We start from the raw sequence: 15300 nt of genomic DNA, 5'->3' as shown, positions 1-15300 counted from the left end.
AGATCAGAATGCACCTGAGAGGCCTCTGAGGTTGAGGAAAGGGGCTGGGTATGCAAGGAGGGCCCCATCATAGTGCTCATTGGGCATTCTTTACTGTGAGGGTGGCAAGGTTGGAACAGGTTGCCCAGGGAAATTGTGGATGTCCCATTCCTAGAAGTGCCCAAGGCCAGGCTGGATGGAGCACTGAGCGACCTGGTCTAGTGAAAGGTGTCTAGTGAAAGGTGTCACTGTCTGTGGCAAGGGAGTTGGAAGTTTGCCCAACCAAAACCATTCTATGGTTCTCTGATTCTGTGCTTGCCTGTGACCAAAATACGTGTGGCTGGAGGGAGGAGAAGGCCAGCATCCAAACCAAAACTCAGAGCTGCATTTGGTTTCTCTTCATTTTTTTTTAATGGGTGGGTTGCTGCCTCGAAAGGTACATGTTGGTTATGGGGCAAGGTTCTAATGCCAAAAGGTCTGTAAGTAGAGACTTTATTTTGGAAGCAAACCCAGCAAGGTCTGGCTAGGGCCATGCTGCTGTGGTGGGAGCCAGCTGACAAGCAAGGCAACCTCCTCCTCATTGTATGAGCACCACTGGAGAGGCAAATCTACCCCCAGCCTTTGCAGTTTCCTGCCTTGGCTGTGATCTCTCCATTGGAGGATGAGCAGCAGAAGTAGATTGGTATTGGGAAGGCAAAGAGTAAGTTTCTGCTTTCATACTGAAATTCAAGGGCATGTGAGATTTTGGGAATTGCTTAAGAGCTGAGTGAAATGTGGAAAATACATCTTAGAAGTCCAGGAACTGAAGGTGTTTTTAACTGTGATCATTGTGGTGCTTCAAAAGTGCACATCAAAGGCAAAGGATGGTAATTGGTATTACAGCACCCTGTGATTCTGAAGTGCAGTAAGACAAATATAGTCCTGAGAATGCCTATCCTTCACATGGTAAAAAGCAACCTTACACATTATTTAACACTGTAATATTGTTAATCAAGCACTACTTTAATATTACTTTAGCTTTTACTCAGTAAAATCTTATCTGGGACGAACGTTCATGTGTCATGTTTCTCACTTGCATTCAGCTAAGTGGCTGCCATTGTAACTTCAGATCCCAGGAAACTATTTTGTCCAATTAATTGTCACAGTCCTTTTCAAGGCAAAAGGTGCTTATTTTAATGTTTAAACAAAATAATCTAGCTTTTGCATGTCATGATACTAATATACACTACTGATGAAGATTTCTTTTTCATGCACTGAATTTTGTAGGTTTACTGGCCCTGGAAAGAATGCAGCAGCCATTCTTCTGCAAAACAACACTCAGCAGCAAAGCAAGATAACCTTGCAGATACACTTATCAAAAGAACCCAACTCCTGCTCTACATAAACTAATTCCAACATATCCATCTGGCTGAGATGTCATGAAATGGTGCAGAAGTTGTGAGTAAACCATTTTCATTCATCCCACGGGTTTGTAGACAGCTTGTGTATTTTCCTTAGCAGTGGGCCTTTGGGGAGTAGCCTTTCCTTGGGCCTAATCTCAGAACAGGCTGAACTGCTGGCACATCTTGAAAAGGCAGATCACAGCAGCTGACTCAAGGTGCAAAACTCCATTATGACCTCTTGTCTAAAAGTTTAGAGGCAAAATCAGTTTATTTGCTAATCTGACTTAAAAATCTGTGTATGAGGCAAATACAAGGTGATGTGGTTTAATATAATCCACTGTGAAGCAGATGACTTGATGCTTGCTGGAGGCTAAGAGATTTGCTGCTGTGACACTCCCAGCATGTGGGAACATGTCAAATTGCAATCACCCCCTTACATGGTCATGCATCTTCCAGCAACAATGAGGTAGGAGAAATATTTTTAGGTGTTGCAATTACATTTAAAATGTCTGAAAGAACTTAGACAAGACATATTATCAATTTTTCATTCTATTTAGAGAAATAGCAATAATTACTATTACCAATACTTAAGGACGAGCTGGACTGATGCCTGTTAATAGAGACTTTATGTTGGAAGCAAACTGAAGTGATATAATAGAGTCTTTTGGCCCCCCTTTCAGGCCAGTGTTGTTATTTTCAAGTGCCTTTTTACTTCACTTTTTCAAACCAACAGAGTAGTCAGACTCTGAAACAGCTTTCCAGCATGATGGGACAGTGACAGAAAACCGAATATGATTCCAAGATGGAGTGTTTCCAGTTCATGAATGGTAGTCTGTGGGAGAGATGTGTGCAATAGCAAAAGAGACAGGAGTTCTCCAAAAACCCTGCCAGTCTCACTTTCATACACTATTGACTGTCCTAACTTGGCTGAAGTAAGAAGACTTCTGCCAGCTTGGAGAAGGTAAATGGCTTAGATGACCTCAGATTCAATGACTTCAGCCTTGACAGAATAATTGGCACAAATTCAGGAACTAAGTGCATGGTCTCAACAGAGATGGGGGTGGGGTTCCAATGGAGGCAGAAGGACAGATCATAGTCTGTGTCATCCCCCTCTTACTGTTAAGTGGATGGGATCTTGGCTGTGTTCTTTGCATCCTAGTGGCTTGGACACCCAGGCTGTAATTTGTGATCAGGTAAGGACATTTGGATGTCATCTTTACTGCAATAATTTAAGGGGGCACACTGAGGTAAAACTCGATAGATACATAAACCCACCCAGACACAGGGGTTTAAATGTGTTCTTCAGTTTGATACAAATAATTTTCAGAACATTTTCTCATCTGTCTTGGAAATGAACTTCATCCCTTTATTACCTGTCTTAGAAGTACCAAGGCTTTCTTAGTGAGAGGAGATTATTTAAAGCTGTAGGTAGCTCCAAAGTTTCTTCTTTTCCTCCTTTGCTGAGAAGAAACCCTGGATTCCTGTGTTGCACACTTACCCAAGAAAGCAATTGCTTTCATATCAGTCCTTAGGAAAGATTGAAACAAAATGAATTGTGAAAAGGAGGGAGTAGAGAAAACATTGTTACTTTCATTTCCACTTATTCTGAAGCAAAGGTGCTCAGTATCTGTAAATTGCTTAAATCCATTCTATTTAAAGGGTTTATATTAACTGAGGATCTGGTTCCTGGTACTTAAAAGGGTATTTATTTGAAATTGTGGGGTGGGACTTTTTTCCTTTATATGAATGTAGTGCTCCAGCCATTTCAAGAGGTTAATTTTTGGGGAAATGCTGTGTTCCAACTGGTGTCATGGCACTGTAGTTCCAGCTTCATCCAAACATCTAAGCAGAAACATTAATTGCTATTGCAATGTGAAGTATCCGAAAAGCCATTATTTTTCATGGTATCCACTACAACTTTATAATGTTTCAGCTACAAACAATAATACTGGTACCAAATTAATTTACATCTATGTCATCCCATGGGCATCAGTATTCCTGAGAGAGTGTAGCCCTGGCAGAATGTCAGTCAGTCTGTTTTTCTCCATTTTTGGCTGGCTAGAGCTTTGGGCCAGGATCTGTTTCTGATTATGAGTCTGATATTACGCATGAGAGAGGAACCCAGAACCCGTGTTAGGCTTCATGGGAAGTTAGGCACCTCCTAATGGGATCCAGAAGAAGCAGATCTGAGCAGGCTGAGCAGAGCACAGTCTAAATCCAGCATGGCCAGGCCATGGCTGCCTGAAGCTAGATGGAGACATTCAGAACAGAGTGAGTCTAAGCTCTGGACCATTTCTGACCACAGGGAAAGAGGCCTCAGAACTGCAGTGGCCCTTTAACCACTTGGGAACCTCAGCTATTAGGAGAGATGCTGATATCCTTTCTTGCAGAGAAAACTTTTGTCTGAAGTGAAAATGCTGGCAGTGTCTTCTGATGCTAGTTTAGCAATTAGAAAATTTGGTCCCTCCTTGGTCTGGGTATTCAGTGATGGGAGGTTTTGTGTCACTGGGATAAAATCCCCTCGAAGCATCAGGCTAACAGCTACATCAGTGGGACCATCCTCCTTTTATATTGCACTCTTTGGAAGCAGTAAAGAAAAGCATTTGAGATTGATGGGGCCAGAAAGACAAGTGTGTTTGAATTTGGCTGTGAGTACAGTAAGAGGAGTGCCCATCCAACAATGGAAACTGTACTTCTTTCTGTGAGAGAGAAAATCAATACTCTAAGCAGGGCTCAGAGCCCTGTTCTTCCCTGTTTAGCCCCATTGCACCAGGTGACAATGTTGTGCTCCTAGTCTCTGCTTCTCAGATTAATCTCGTATTTACAATGACACTGCTCAGCAGTGAAGTGTTCCTACACACCTGAGCCTTTACTGTGGTGTTTGCTGCCATATGTCATCACATAAAAGGAATGAGTGAGTGGAATGATCCAGTTATTGAGAGATGCCTCACCAGAATGTACTAGCCAGCCTTACCTCCATTAGACTTGGAATTAGCACCTCCCTGTTGCAAATTTTTCTCTTCTGTGCTTATCTCGAGTTCCTGATGTGATGGTTTATCTTGGAGCCAGTTCCTTCTGAGGCCTTGGCAGTGTTTGAGACAGGCAGTTGTGATCTTTAAGCCTCTTACAGGCAGCAAATGTCTGAAAGAACAGGATGGCCAGGGCTGCATTTCGTACAGTCCTGATCCTGTTGGTATTTGATATTATCTCTACATGTCCACAGGGATAAGCCTTTTAGGAAAATTGGTCAGGAGAACATCAAACTTCCATCAAAGCTGGATTCAAACCAAGCACAGGTGTGATTTAAGCATTGAATTGTTTATTTCTATAAAGACTAGGTTATTATGTAGTTTATTCAAAAATGTGCACGTGCAGGGAAGTTTTATAGCTAAGCAAGGAAGCATCTCTGGAAATTAGTTCAACAAGGTGATTTGAACTGCAGTTTTAGTTTGAAATCCCTTGGGCAGCTACATCCCATCCTAAACACTCAAATATTTTTAGTGAATCTGTCCCAAAGTCTGATAAACTGGAACTTAAAAGAGGAATGTTTGTCTTTCTTTTTGTAAATTCTGTCCTCCAAAGCTTTGGTAAGTGATTTTGTCAATGAACTCTCTCCATCCTTCTGTGGAGTTACTGTCTTATTTATCACTTGGAGTTTGTAAAGTCACCTGCTCCATCAGAAGTGTAATGCATACCATCTTTTCAAGCCACCATTCTGTGAAAATAATCTTTCTTTAATATTTCTTCATTATTTTAATTCAAGACATTGAATTTTAATTAAAGATGTGGAATCATTGAATAACTTGCATTTTAAATTGTTTTTTTTTCTTTTCCACGGTCTTTATAAATAAATACAAATAATTGTATGTAGTCCCAGACATTTTGCTTTGTGCCCTTTGCTTTTTTTCATGAAGAAAAGAATTGTCATATTGGATGAGTGTATATTTGTGTGGTACACTCTTGATATAGCATTGTAACTCTGTGTATATGCTGACATTGAATCATGGAATCATTAAAGTTGGAAAGACCTCCAAGATTATTGAGTCCAACCTCAGACTGATCACGGCCTTGTCAGCTAGACCAGAGGACTAAGTGCCATGTGCAGTCGTTTCTTGTACACCTCTTGGGATGGTGACTCCACCACCTCCCTGGGCAGCCCATTCCAATGCCTGACCTCCCTTCCAGTGAAGAAATTCTTCCTGATGTCCAAGTGGAAACTCCCCTGGTCCAGCTTGAGGCTGCGTCCTCTCATTCTATCGCTTGTTGCCTGGGAGAAGAGACCAATCCCCGCCTTTTCAGGACCTTCTTTCAGGTACTTGTAGAGAGCAACATGTTGTCTCTTCTGCTAATGGAGAGCCCTGAGTACATCTTTACAGAGGCAAAGTTTTATTTACCTTCAAGGGACTTTACCTGAGTAAGGACTGATCCCATCTGGGAACTGTTTGAGCAGCAGGAGCACTCAGATGCTAATGGCATGTTATATAACAGTAGGGAAGGGAGATGTTGGCTGACAACCCTTGGACAGTCTCCCAACTTCTTACAAAACATACCATCCTTTGTGGGATCACTTGTGCCCAAGCTGAGTGGCCAGGACTTTGGTTTCACAAGAAACAGCCAAATGCAATGAAATCCATAATTCTTTGTTCATCTATTTTTACAGATGAGAGTTTGAGTCAGGATCACTGTAATTTGAACCCGTTATTAGGAGGATGATAATTATTCCAGATTGAATGTTTCTCTTGTATTAAATATGTAAATATATATATATATATATGTGTGTGTGTGTGTGTGTACACACTGCTTCTTAACCCCTAATGGTTACAGTCTTACTGCCATCAAAGTTGGCAGGAGTTTTGCTACTGACTAAGTAAGAATCAAGGCTAGATTCTTTGCCTGGTAGCCAGTTGGGTTTTTTTCACAGCTGCAGGAAATTCCTCCTTCTGAGCTTTGGCTATATTCTCAAATCAGTGATCGGTTTACAAGAGCTTTTTCCCTGCAAAAGCAGATTCCTTTCCTGAATGTTGTCTCTATAATGCAGTGACTGATAAAACAGTTCCCGTTTAAACGATGCCCAGCGTATCAAGTAAAATAGGCATCTTCAGTGCCAGTATCTGTCCTTGGTATGTCCCCTCTGAGCTGCCAACTTTCCAGTGGAACCTAAAAAGGCTCCAGTGTATACCTAATGGGTTACAGAAACTACAGAAATAAAGTGATGAAAAATACAGTCTAAAAAGTTGAAGGCAAAGATGCTTGGTTGTGCTTGCCACCTCTATTAAATGGGAAGATGACTTTCTCTTGTTAAAGCAGCTGATCTGTTAGTTCCATGCAAAGCAGCTGTTTCCACTTAACTGTAGTTTTTTTCAAAACTATCCAAAATTCACAGCTCTTTAGCTTAACATACTTCTCATATGTCCACTCACCAACAGCTTTCTAGGTAACTGAAATGAAAGGAATGGAAACTCACAGTTCTAGACCTTCTTCTTTCCCTTCCTTATTTCAAGGGTAATATTGAAAGAGTAGTGTAGCACTGGCACAGCAGTGAAACAAGGATTAGTTAAGCAAGTTGACCTATTAGTGTCTCTGACAGGAATGAGAAAAGAATTCTCCTATGGGACAGGTGAAACTCAATGCCAAACACACAGAAATAACATTTTCCAAAGGTGGGCTAGGAATCTCTATGTTTCTATTCCATTATGCTAGTTTTGCTATAAATGACTTCCAGGAACACTCCCTCATAGCTACTTTTGCTTGAAAGCTACTGTCATCTGTAGTTATATAGATACAGAAATGGATAGATAAATATATCATTACAGATAGAGAAAAACCTTCTTTTCTAGTCCACTCTGTATCTAGGCAGATTTGTGCATGGCCTATTTGTCATTTGTGGAGTGTGCAAAAAAAACCCAACAAAACCAATCAATTTAGCATCCTCTAACAGGGCTTTCTCCTGCCAGCCTTGGTGCTTTTTTTTGTCATGCTTGAATAAACTAAGAAATGAGAGGTGTTCTGCCCAGTTATAAAGTAATTTTAATAAAGTACCAGTGTTCCTGCCAAAACATGTAGATGTTGGCTACAGGTGATTAGGCTGTGTTCATAAAACATTAGTTAAGCTATCTGGAAACCACAGCTTGAGGGCTGTAGATTAAAAAAACAGGGTGTTTTGGGCCTCCCAAATGCAAGTACAAGATAAGAAAATTAAAGCACAGGATGGTAATAGAGGCCTCAGGATCATGACACAAACCACAGACTGTCAACCACAGATCAATAAAGAAATAAAGCCTTAGAGGTTGAGATTTGTGGTTTACCTGCAATATAGGTAAAACGTGTAACTTGCAGTAAAGTGAGATGTAATAGTGAACTGTGAGCAAACAAGGAAGGAGCAAAATTGACAGACTGGTAGCGAACATGAAAAACGACCCCAAACAGACCTTGAGTGAGGAGGGGAAAATGCACAACATCATCTTCCTGGCAAAGAGGAAGAAGAAATCATAAATATTAGCACTGTAATCAAGGCAAAGAACTTAGGATGCTGACAACTTACTACAGCCAGCCCTTGCTTTTCCTAAAGCCTGATTTTATTGACTTTGAAACCCAGTGGAAAGGGGAGCATGAGACCAGAGAAAGGCATAGGTAATATTAACTTTGTGCATAGTTGTCACTATAGGACACAAACAAAAGACAAAAGACTCCAAATATTTCAGAAGGCAAAAGGCATAAAAGAACTTTAATTGTCTAATTTTATAAGGTGTTCTGATACAGATTTCATACGATTGGTGAACAGGACTGACATTTCCCCAGTCCCATTGGTTAAGCTAGAGAAACAGCCAAAATGTTTTTCTCTGAGAACCAGAAAGGCAAACACCACCTGGAGAAAGATTGTTTTGGGAAAGAATAGTTGTTTTGCCAAGATTGTTTTGGGAAGAAGCTTTCCTAAGAAACTTTTCCCTTGGGAAAGGAGTTAGCAGCTACTAGCAGGCTAAAATCTCTAAGGCCCAAAAATATCAGGCTCACACACAGTAGTTCTAATTATATAATTATTGAATTTTTAGCTGATTTGGACAACAAATCTTAGCATCTAAGACTTTAATTCTTGGCTTTATGTTTATGGAGTGTTTCTTTAGTCCACTTAGATTGCATGGGATGTTTGGTCTGAACCACAAGGACATACAGATAAAACTTGGCTGGAACAATTAGTGGAGAAGGCAGGCAAAAAAGCCCGTGACCTGTGCTGCAGCAGCCCTGCAAACCAGGAATGGGTTCAGAACATGCCCAGCACTCAGAATGATCTTTCCAGCTCTATGCAAACACCTAAGGATCATTGTGTAATGTAAAAATTCCCAATTTTGTGACCCTGGGCTTAAAACTGTTCTTTAGTACGCAGATCAGATGGCCCGAAAAGTTATTGGAATACCACTCTGAAGTTGCTCTACAGATGGGCTCTTCTGTCAAAAACTCACAGATGCAGTAAATGTCCAATAAATCTGTGTGAATCTGCTTCCAAAAGAATGCTGACATTTCTAGTAAAAGTGAAATGTTAGGAGTTGATGTCTGAATACATGATTCTTTCTCTCTTGAGATGCAAAATGTTAACAAAAATTCACACAAGAGTCACTAAATGCTTACTAATTAGGAGAGAAGATTGCTGCAATCTTCTTGCACTGGACTCCTGGTAAGCACCTGCTTTAATGCTTACACACACACACTAATGAGAACCAGTAAGCACGATTTTGTAAAACATAGGAACTTCAGGCAGTTCCCAGGGGATTCACATGTGAATATTAACGAAGGAGGGGAAAAATAACAAGGTGTCCTGTTTCTAGTTTGCTTAAGCAGTGGCCTCTGGCAGCTACAGCCCTGGTATGCAGAGAAGTGACTGACCTTACTTGCCTCTTTTCCAATCACTTCTGCAAATAATCCCTTTACCCAAGACATGCAAAGTGAGTTTTGTGGTGTGCTCATTTCAAAATCTGGTGCAACAGATACCTTTACATTTCAGGAAAGTTTGCATAGTTTGTTTTGTGCCAAGCTGTTTGCAGATGAACCATTTTCTCTTCTCCCAACACATGCAGCTTTCAGAAGGCATTTTATACGGAAAATATTATAGGCAGGGGATGGATGGATGTGGGGGTGGGGGTTAGACTGGAGCTTGCATGAAAGGATTCTGTCTTTCTGAGCAGCAGTCATAGTCCACACCTAATTTGCAAACCAACTTTATTAAGGCAGCTTTGTTTAAAAGAATGTTGGAACAAAACATTTTTTAATTATAGAGCCGTAACAGTTCTAGCAGAGTACAGATCAGACATGGTAAAACTTAGGTGTGATAGATTATCCAATCCTAGTTACCCAATTGTGACCATTTGCTTTTCAGACCTTAAGTGTCTACCACGCTTCTTGAAAAGCGTTTTAGTCTTCAAATAAGTACATAATGCTTCTGCCTTCCCCTTTGACTGCATGAAGACCCTTTATGCTGGCAGACTATCAGTCATTGTTTGATTGGTTTTGATGCATTTAAGGAAACCAGTGTGACCCTTGTTGCAGGAACCACCTCTTTCTGCACAGTTTGAGCAACACAGTTCTGAGGTTGTTCATGCTGCATGTGAAGGTTCAGTGAGACTCACTGTTTTGCGTTTTGTATGGCAGAAGGCTGCAGTTAAGCCTCTTTTTTTTTCTTTTTTTTCTTTTTTTTCTTTTTTTTCTTTTTTTTCTTTTTTTTCTTTATGTGCAGTCTCCTAGATCCTTTCCATTGCAGATGCAAACCCCCATTCATTGGGAATTTAGGCCAGTGGACAGCAGGCTTCCTTGCCACTTCTGCATGACACTGTAGCAATCCACACACCAAAAGCCTGTTGTTTAACTACATATATCCTTTAGGAATATGAGTCTGTTGTACCCATTAGGAATATCCAAGTCTTCCTGCACTTTGGTATAAGCAGTCTATTGTTTCAAAACCGTTCTCTGCCTCTGTGGATACATGCAATATATTTAGAATATGTTTTAGTTTAGGTGAGTTTTAATAAGTGGTTATCCAACACATTTCTCATTTTGTCTTCAGCTACTAATGTTACATTTGGTATGTCCCTTATAACCAAAATTTTTAAATTTTAGCCCCTCCATAGATTAGGTTTTCTGAAAATCTGGTAACTGATTTTCATACTTACTTTAAAATGGTGAGTTTTATCCTCTGTGGTCTCTACTTCCAAGGGTATTTAGTTCTGAAAAGCCTTTCCTTTTTTGTGAGAAGGCATTTTGTGTGAAGGCATTTTGTTGGAAATACATATATATATATCTTGCCTGATAAATGCATGAACATTGAATGCAAATTGATAATGTTTAAATATATATAGTTGTCAGAAATGGTAGGAAAAGCCAGATGCATGGGGTAGTTTTTCTGCAGTTTTACACTGGCACGTCTACACTGAGGCCAACTCCAGTGCTCTAGGGTAATTAGAAAATAGTTTTGCCCAGAGTTGGCTCACTACAGTTATTTGTTTGTTTCTAGTAGGGTGCAAACTACAACAGTTGCAGTGCAAACACAAAAGCAGGCGTGACTGATGCCTCAGCAGTGTGCGGTCCGGGCCTAAGCTTCTGACAGCTGTTTGCCTTACCAACAATAGCAGTGCTGGTGGAAGACAACAGTCAAGTGTAATTTATCCTCGTGCTTGGCTGCTGGGAGCCACCGCCTCATCTCTGCTGGCTGCGGCCTTTTGTAAGAGCTGTCTAACTGGTTTCCGCCAAAGCCAGCCAGACTTGCTAAATCACTTGGATACTAATTTAGCGTGGCACATTCGGAATGACGGGCTATTCATAAGCACTGATTAAGACAGCTCTGTTGGTGTATCTCATTATGCTGTGACATCCAGCAAAGGAATTGCTGAGTACCTTCGGCAAGTGAGACCCTCCTGGCAGGGCAGGGTCTGCGAGAGAGCACTGGTTCACAGAGCTACCCTCTGTTTGACTTGCCCTAGAACATCCATAGTAGGTGTAGAGATAAACTGAAGATGGACTAGAGCAAGTGAAATGTATCTCAGTATCAGAAATTTAAAGTATATCCATTTCTCTGATGCTCTGTTCTTTATGTTCACTGCTAAACCACTACCTGTAATAGATCAGGATAAAAGCTGAGTGTTAAATAGCCTGTGGAGTGGCTGAATTGGACTCTTCACTCTCTGTGAGGAGTGAAGAGCTCCATGTCCCTGTATTTGTAATGACTCACTGAGGAAGAAAGATGCCCAAGTCACCTGGATCACGTTGGTCACCAAAGGCATTTAGGGTCATGTCAGTCTCTTGTCAGACTCACACCACTGGCTATAAATTACATGGAATTAAATAATCTGTGACTGAATTTATATTACAGTATTTTGGGTGCAAAGAGATATTTCAGGTTCTAGATGCTCTGCAATAATCACATAGCTGTATAAAATAGAAATAGTGTTTCTTCAAAATCCTGTTTACTAAAACCAGGACTTACTGAGAATGTTTCGTAGTTACAGTTTAGCCATATTTCATAGTTAAAACCAGTGTTTCTATTGCTGTTTCAAAATATCTGAAGAGCTCTACAACCTTTACAGATCTTTAGAAGCAGAAGATTTTTAATTACAATTAGCATTCTTTTTCCTTTCTTGAAATACAGTTCAGCAGTGAGAGCACAATGGTTTTTTTCACATTAGTTGTTACCCAAAACTATTCTCTAAGAAGCTCCTTAGGATTTTGAAAGAGAGTATATACTGAGGTAAACAGGTGTGGAAAACTGCAGAAGATAAGAATAATAAGTCCCTTCTCACAATCCCCCAGTAGATTATACAGCCAAAACCAGCAGTATATATTGATCTTTATGAATATTTCCTATCTGTTAAAAGCTGATAGATGTTTTTAAAAACTGGATTTCATATCAGTTCAAGCTGTGATTTCCATTCTTCTCACTTTTTTTCCTTCTAGTATCTTAATTATCTCTAAATCTGCCTGCCATAATTTCAAGGTATCTGCAAGCTGCAGCATTTGACGTACTCTTTCTAAGAAAAAAAGGATTACCCCTGTTTTCCTTGATCTATAATTGATAGAGTATTTAGAAAACATTGCAAATCCTCTCTGTATTTTTCTGTCTCAGTATGCTATCTTTTTAGAAAACCTCTGGATCAAAGCACAATGCATACATACTTGAGGGCATCCAGGGACTGAATCTTCAGGCCTGTAATCTTAGCTGTGAGAGGGATAATTGACAACAGTCAGTGGTTAAGTAGTGAGTAAGTCCAACAGCTACTCAGCAGAACGTTTCACTACTCACAGCTCCTCCTGTGTTTATGTGACCAAATGTGTTGCAAACATTTTCATTTACATTAGACCCACCATCTCATGACTGCCTGGTGCTTGGCTTCAAGCACATTCCAAGAAGTAGGGCAGCATCTCAAGTTACAAACCAGTGGGATCTTGCCTACCTCAGACTCAAGCTGAGGCTTTATTTCCTTTTCCCAAGTTACCGTAAATTAATCGTTAATTGAAGTGACTCATCAACATGCTCCTCAGCTTTCTTCAGTCCTTCTGAGACATGATTTGTATCAAGTAGTGTATGAAGGAATTTTCTTATCTACCTTCTTGGAATTTGAGCTTTTGGATTTCTCCTCTGTGTGATGCACTTAATGGTAATGCTGGTGTGATACAAGGGGAAACAATGAGAGCTGACATTTTACTTCCTTGCCCTTCCAAAAGATTTGGGAACAGCATCAAATCTATTTTAGATTGATAAAACATAGCTCAAAGCTAGGAGATCTGCAGCTTCTTGGACATTACATGAAGCACATTGTGTACTCCAAAGGGAGATGCAAAGGCATGAATGCCAGCTCCTTAATCCTCATTTAATATCTGACCTGTGACGTTCCTGAAAGCTAACTTTTCAGAGGGAGACTGAAAAGTTACCTCAGCTGTACTGTGTTTTAAAGTTTGGAAAGGATGATCCTCCTTCCAGGACCAGCTTCTCTAGGAGGTTCAGGCATGTCTGTGCTTTTTCTCTCACCCTTCTCACACTGTATTAACCATTGCTGTGTGTCAGGCTGACTGGTAAACAGGTCTATAGAGATCAGTATCCCCAAAATGCTTCCAGGGAAGCTGGGTTACTGTTCAAACAAACTGATACACAAATAAGAATTTGTGTGTGCTTGCCTGCATATGTGCTTTGAAAAGACAGCAAAATGATTAAATTGTCATTTCTAAGGAAAATACCATCTGCACATTTGCTAACTCTGTGAACAAAACTAGGGGGACAAAAGGAAATGCACCATCCTGGCTGACAGCTGTCTTGAGCTCTGTGTGTGCTTCTGGAGAGGCACTTGGCACACTAGCCATGGGTCAAATGAACTGAGGCATGGAGCAGGTTTGGTAGCACAGAAGGGACATTTGGCTCTTTTAGGAGTTAATAAAACTGGAAACAATTAGAGCAGTGTTGAGGCAATGGTAATTACATCAGATGTGGAGAACTGTTATTGACACAGGTGAAGAGTAATGAGTACAAATTTGCATAAATATTAAGAGTCCAAGGAATTATTTTGAAAACATAGACCTTCTTAAATAAACATGCAAAAATAAAGATTGTGTCACTGGCTGGCAATAAGAAGTACCGAATTCGGGGTAAGCTTTATCTTTATGTTGGTTGTATCAACATACTCCAATGATGAACTATGAGTTCTCCTTGAAAAAACAAATTGTGTCCACATAAACCAACATCAAAATAAGCTATTTAATTCTAGGCAACTGCCAGACAGTTTACATTGCTTGTTTAAAAGACCCATTTGGAATGTGTAGTGGGACTGTTTTTGGAAGGAGGATTGTGATTTGTAACCTCAAATCTTGTTATCTTTAAATAACTGTCCAATTTGCTGACTTTTTTGACTGGTTAGGTCATCGAGCAGCACCCATTTCCTCGCAATACATCAGTATTATACAAGAGCGTTTTTGAATGCACTTAAAAAACCTTTGATTTGACTGCATCCCTTCTGTTGCTGGGTTGGTACAGCTGGGTGGCAGATGCACAAAAAGTGGGGGAACTGGGCCTGTGAGCTGTCGTCTCCCCAGCTGCAATGCTCAGGCACACCCTATTCCCTGGTTTTCGTGGGTTTGCAACCACCCAAGAGTCCATTGTACTTGTTTAATAATTTGTCAATAACAAAATCTTATCATTGGTGTTTCTTACATGATATCCCTAGGGTGCCCAGCTGGTTGCCCCAATCCTGCTATCACAAATTTCTCTGCTTTTCAAAAATATTATATCATTTTACTTAATCTTGCTTGAGGTTGGTGCTTCACACGCAGATACTTAGCTTTCCCATCCTTGTTCACTATAACAGAATAACAGAGAAAAAACCCGTAGTTCATCCTCATTGGTGTGTTCAAGATCACAGAGAGACGGGAAGGGGATTGCTGGCACACTGGGATGGCACACTGGGATCCTTTCAGATGCTGTGTCTTACTGGGTGCTTGTCAGGTCAGGCTCATGACCACATGAAGGACCTGAGCATACATCAGTCTATGGGGCCTAATGAGATGCATCCCAGAGTCTTGAGGGAATTGCCTGATGTAGTTGCCAAACCCCTCTCCAGGATATTTGAAAAGTCATGGCAGCCCATGAAGTCCAAAGTGACATCTTTAAAAAGGGTAGAACGGAAGACCCTGAGAACTACAGACGTGTCAGCCTCACCTCTGTGCCTGGGAAGAACATGGAACAGATCCTCCTAGGAGCTGCACTAGGGCATGGGGAAGACAGGGAGGTGATTCAGGACAGCCAGCACTGCCCCACCAAGGGCAACTCTTGCCCGACCAACCGAGTGGCCTCCTGTGATGGAGTGACTGCAGGAGTGGGCAAGGGAAGGGCTATGGGTGTTGTTTATCTGGACTCCTGTAAAGCCTTCTCTCTAAATTGGACAGAGATGGATTCGATGTGTGGACTGTAGAT

The sequence above is a fragment of the Prinia subflava genome, chromosome 1, assembly GCF_021018805.1.
Source record: "Prinia subflava isolate CZ2003 ecotype Zambia chromosome 1, Cam_Psub_1.2, whole genome shotgun sequence".
In the NCBI taxonomy this organism is placed as follows: Eukaryota; Metazoa; Chordata; class Aves; order Passeriformes; family Cisticolidae; genus Prinia; species Prinia subflava.
Note: the sequence above shows the minus strand (reverse complement) of the source record.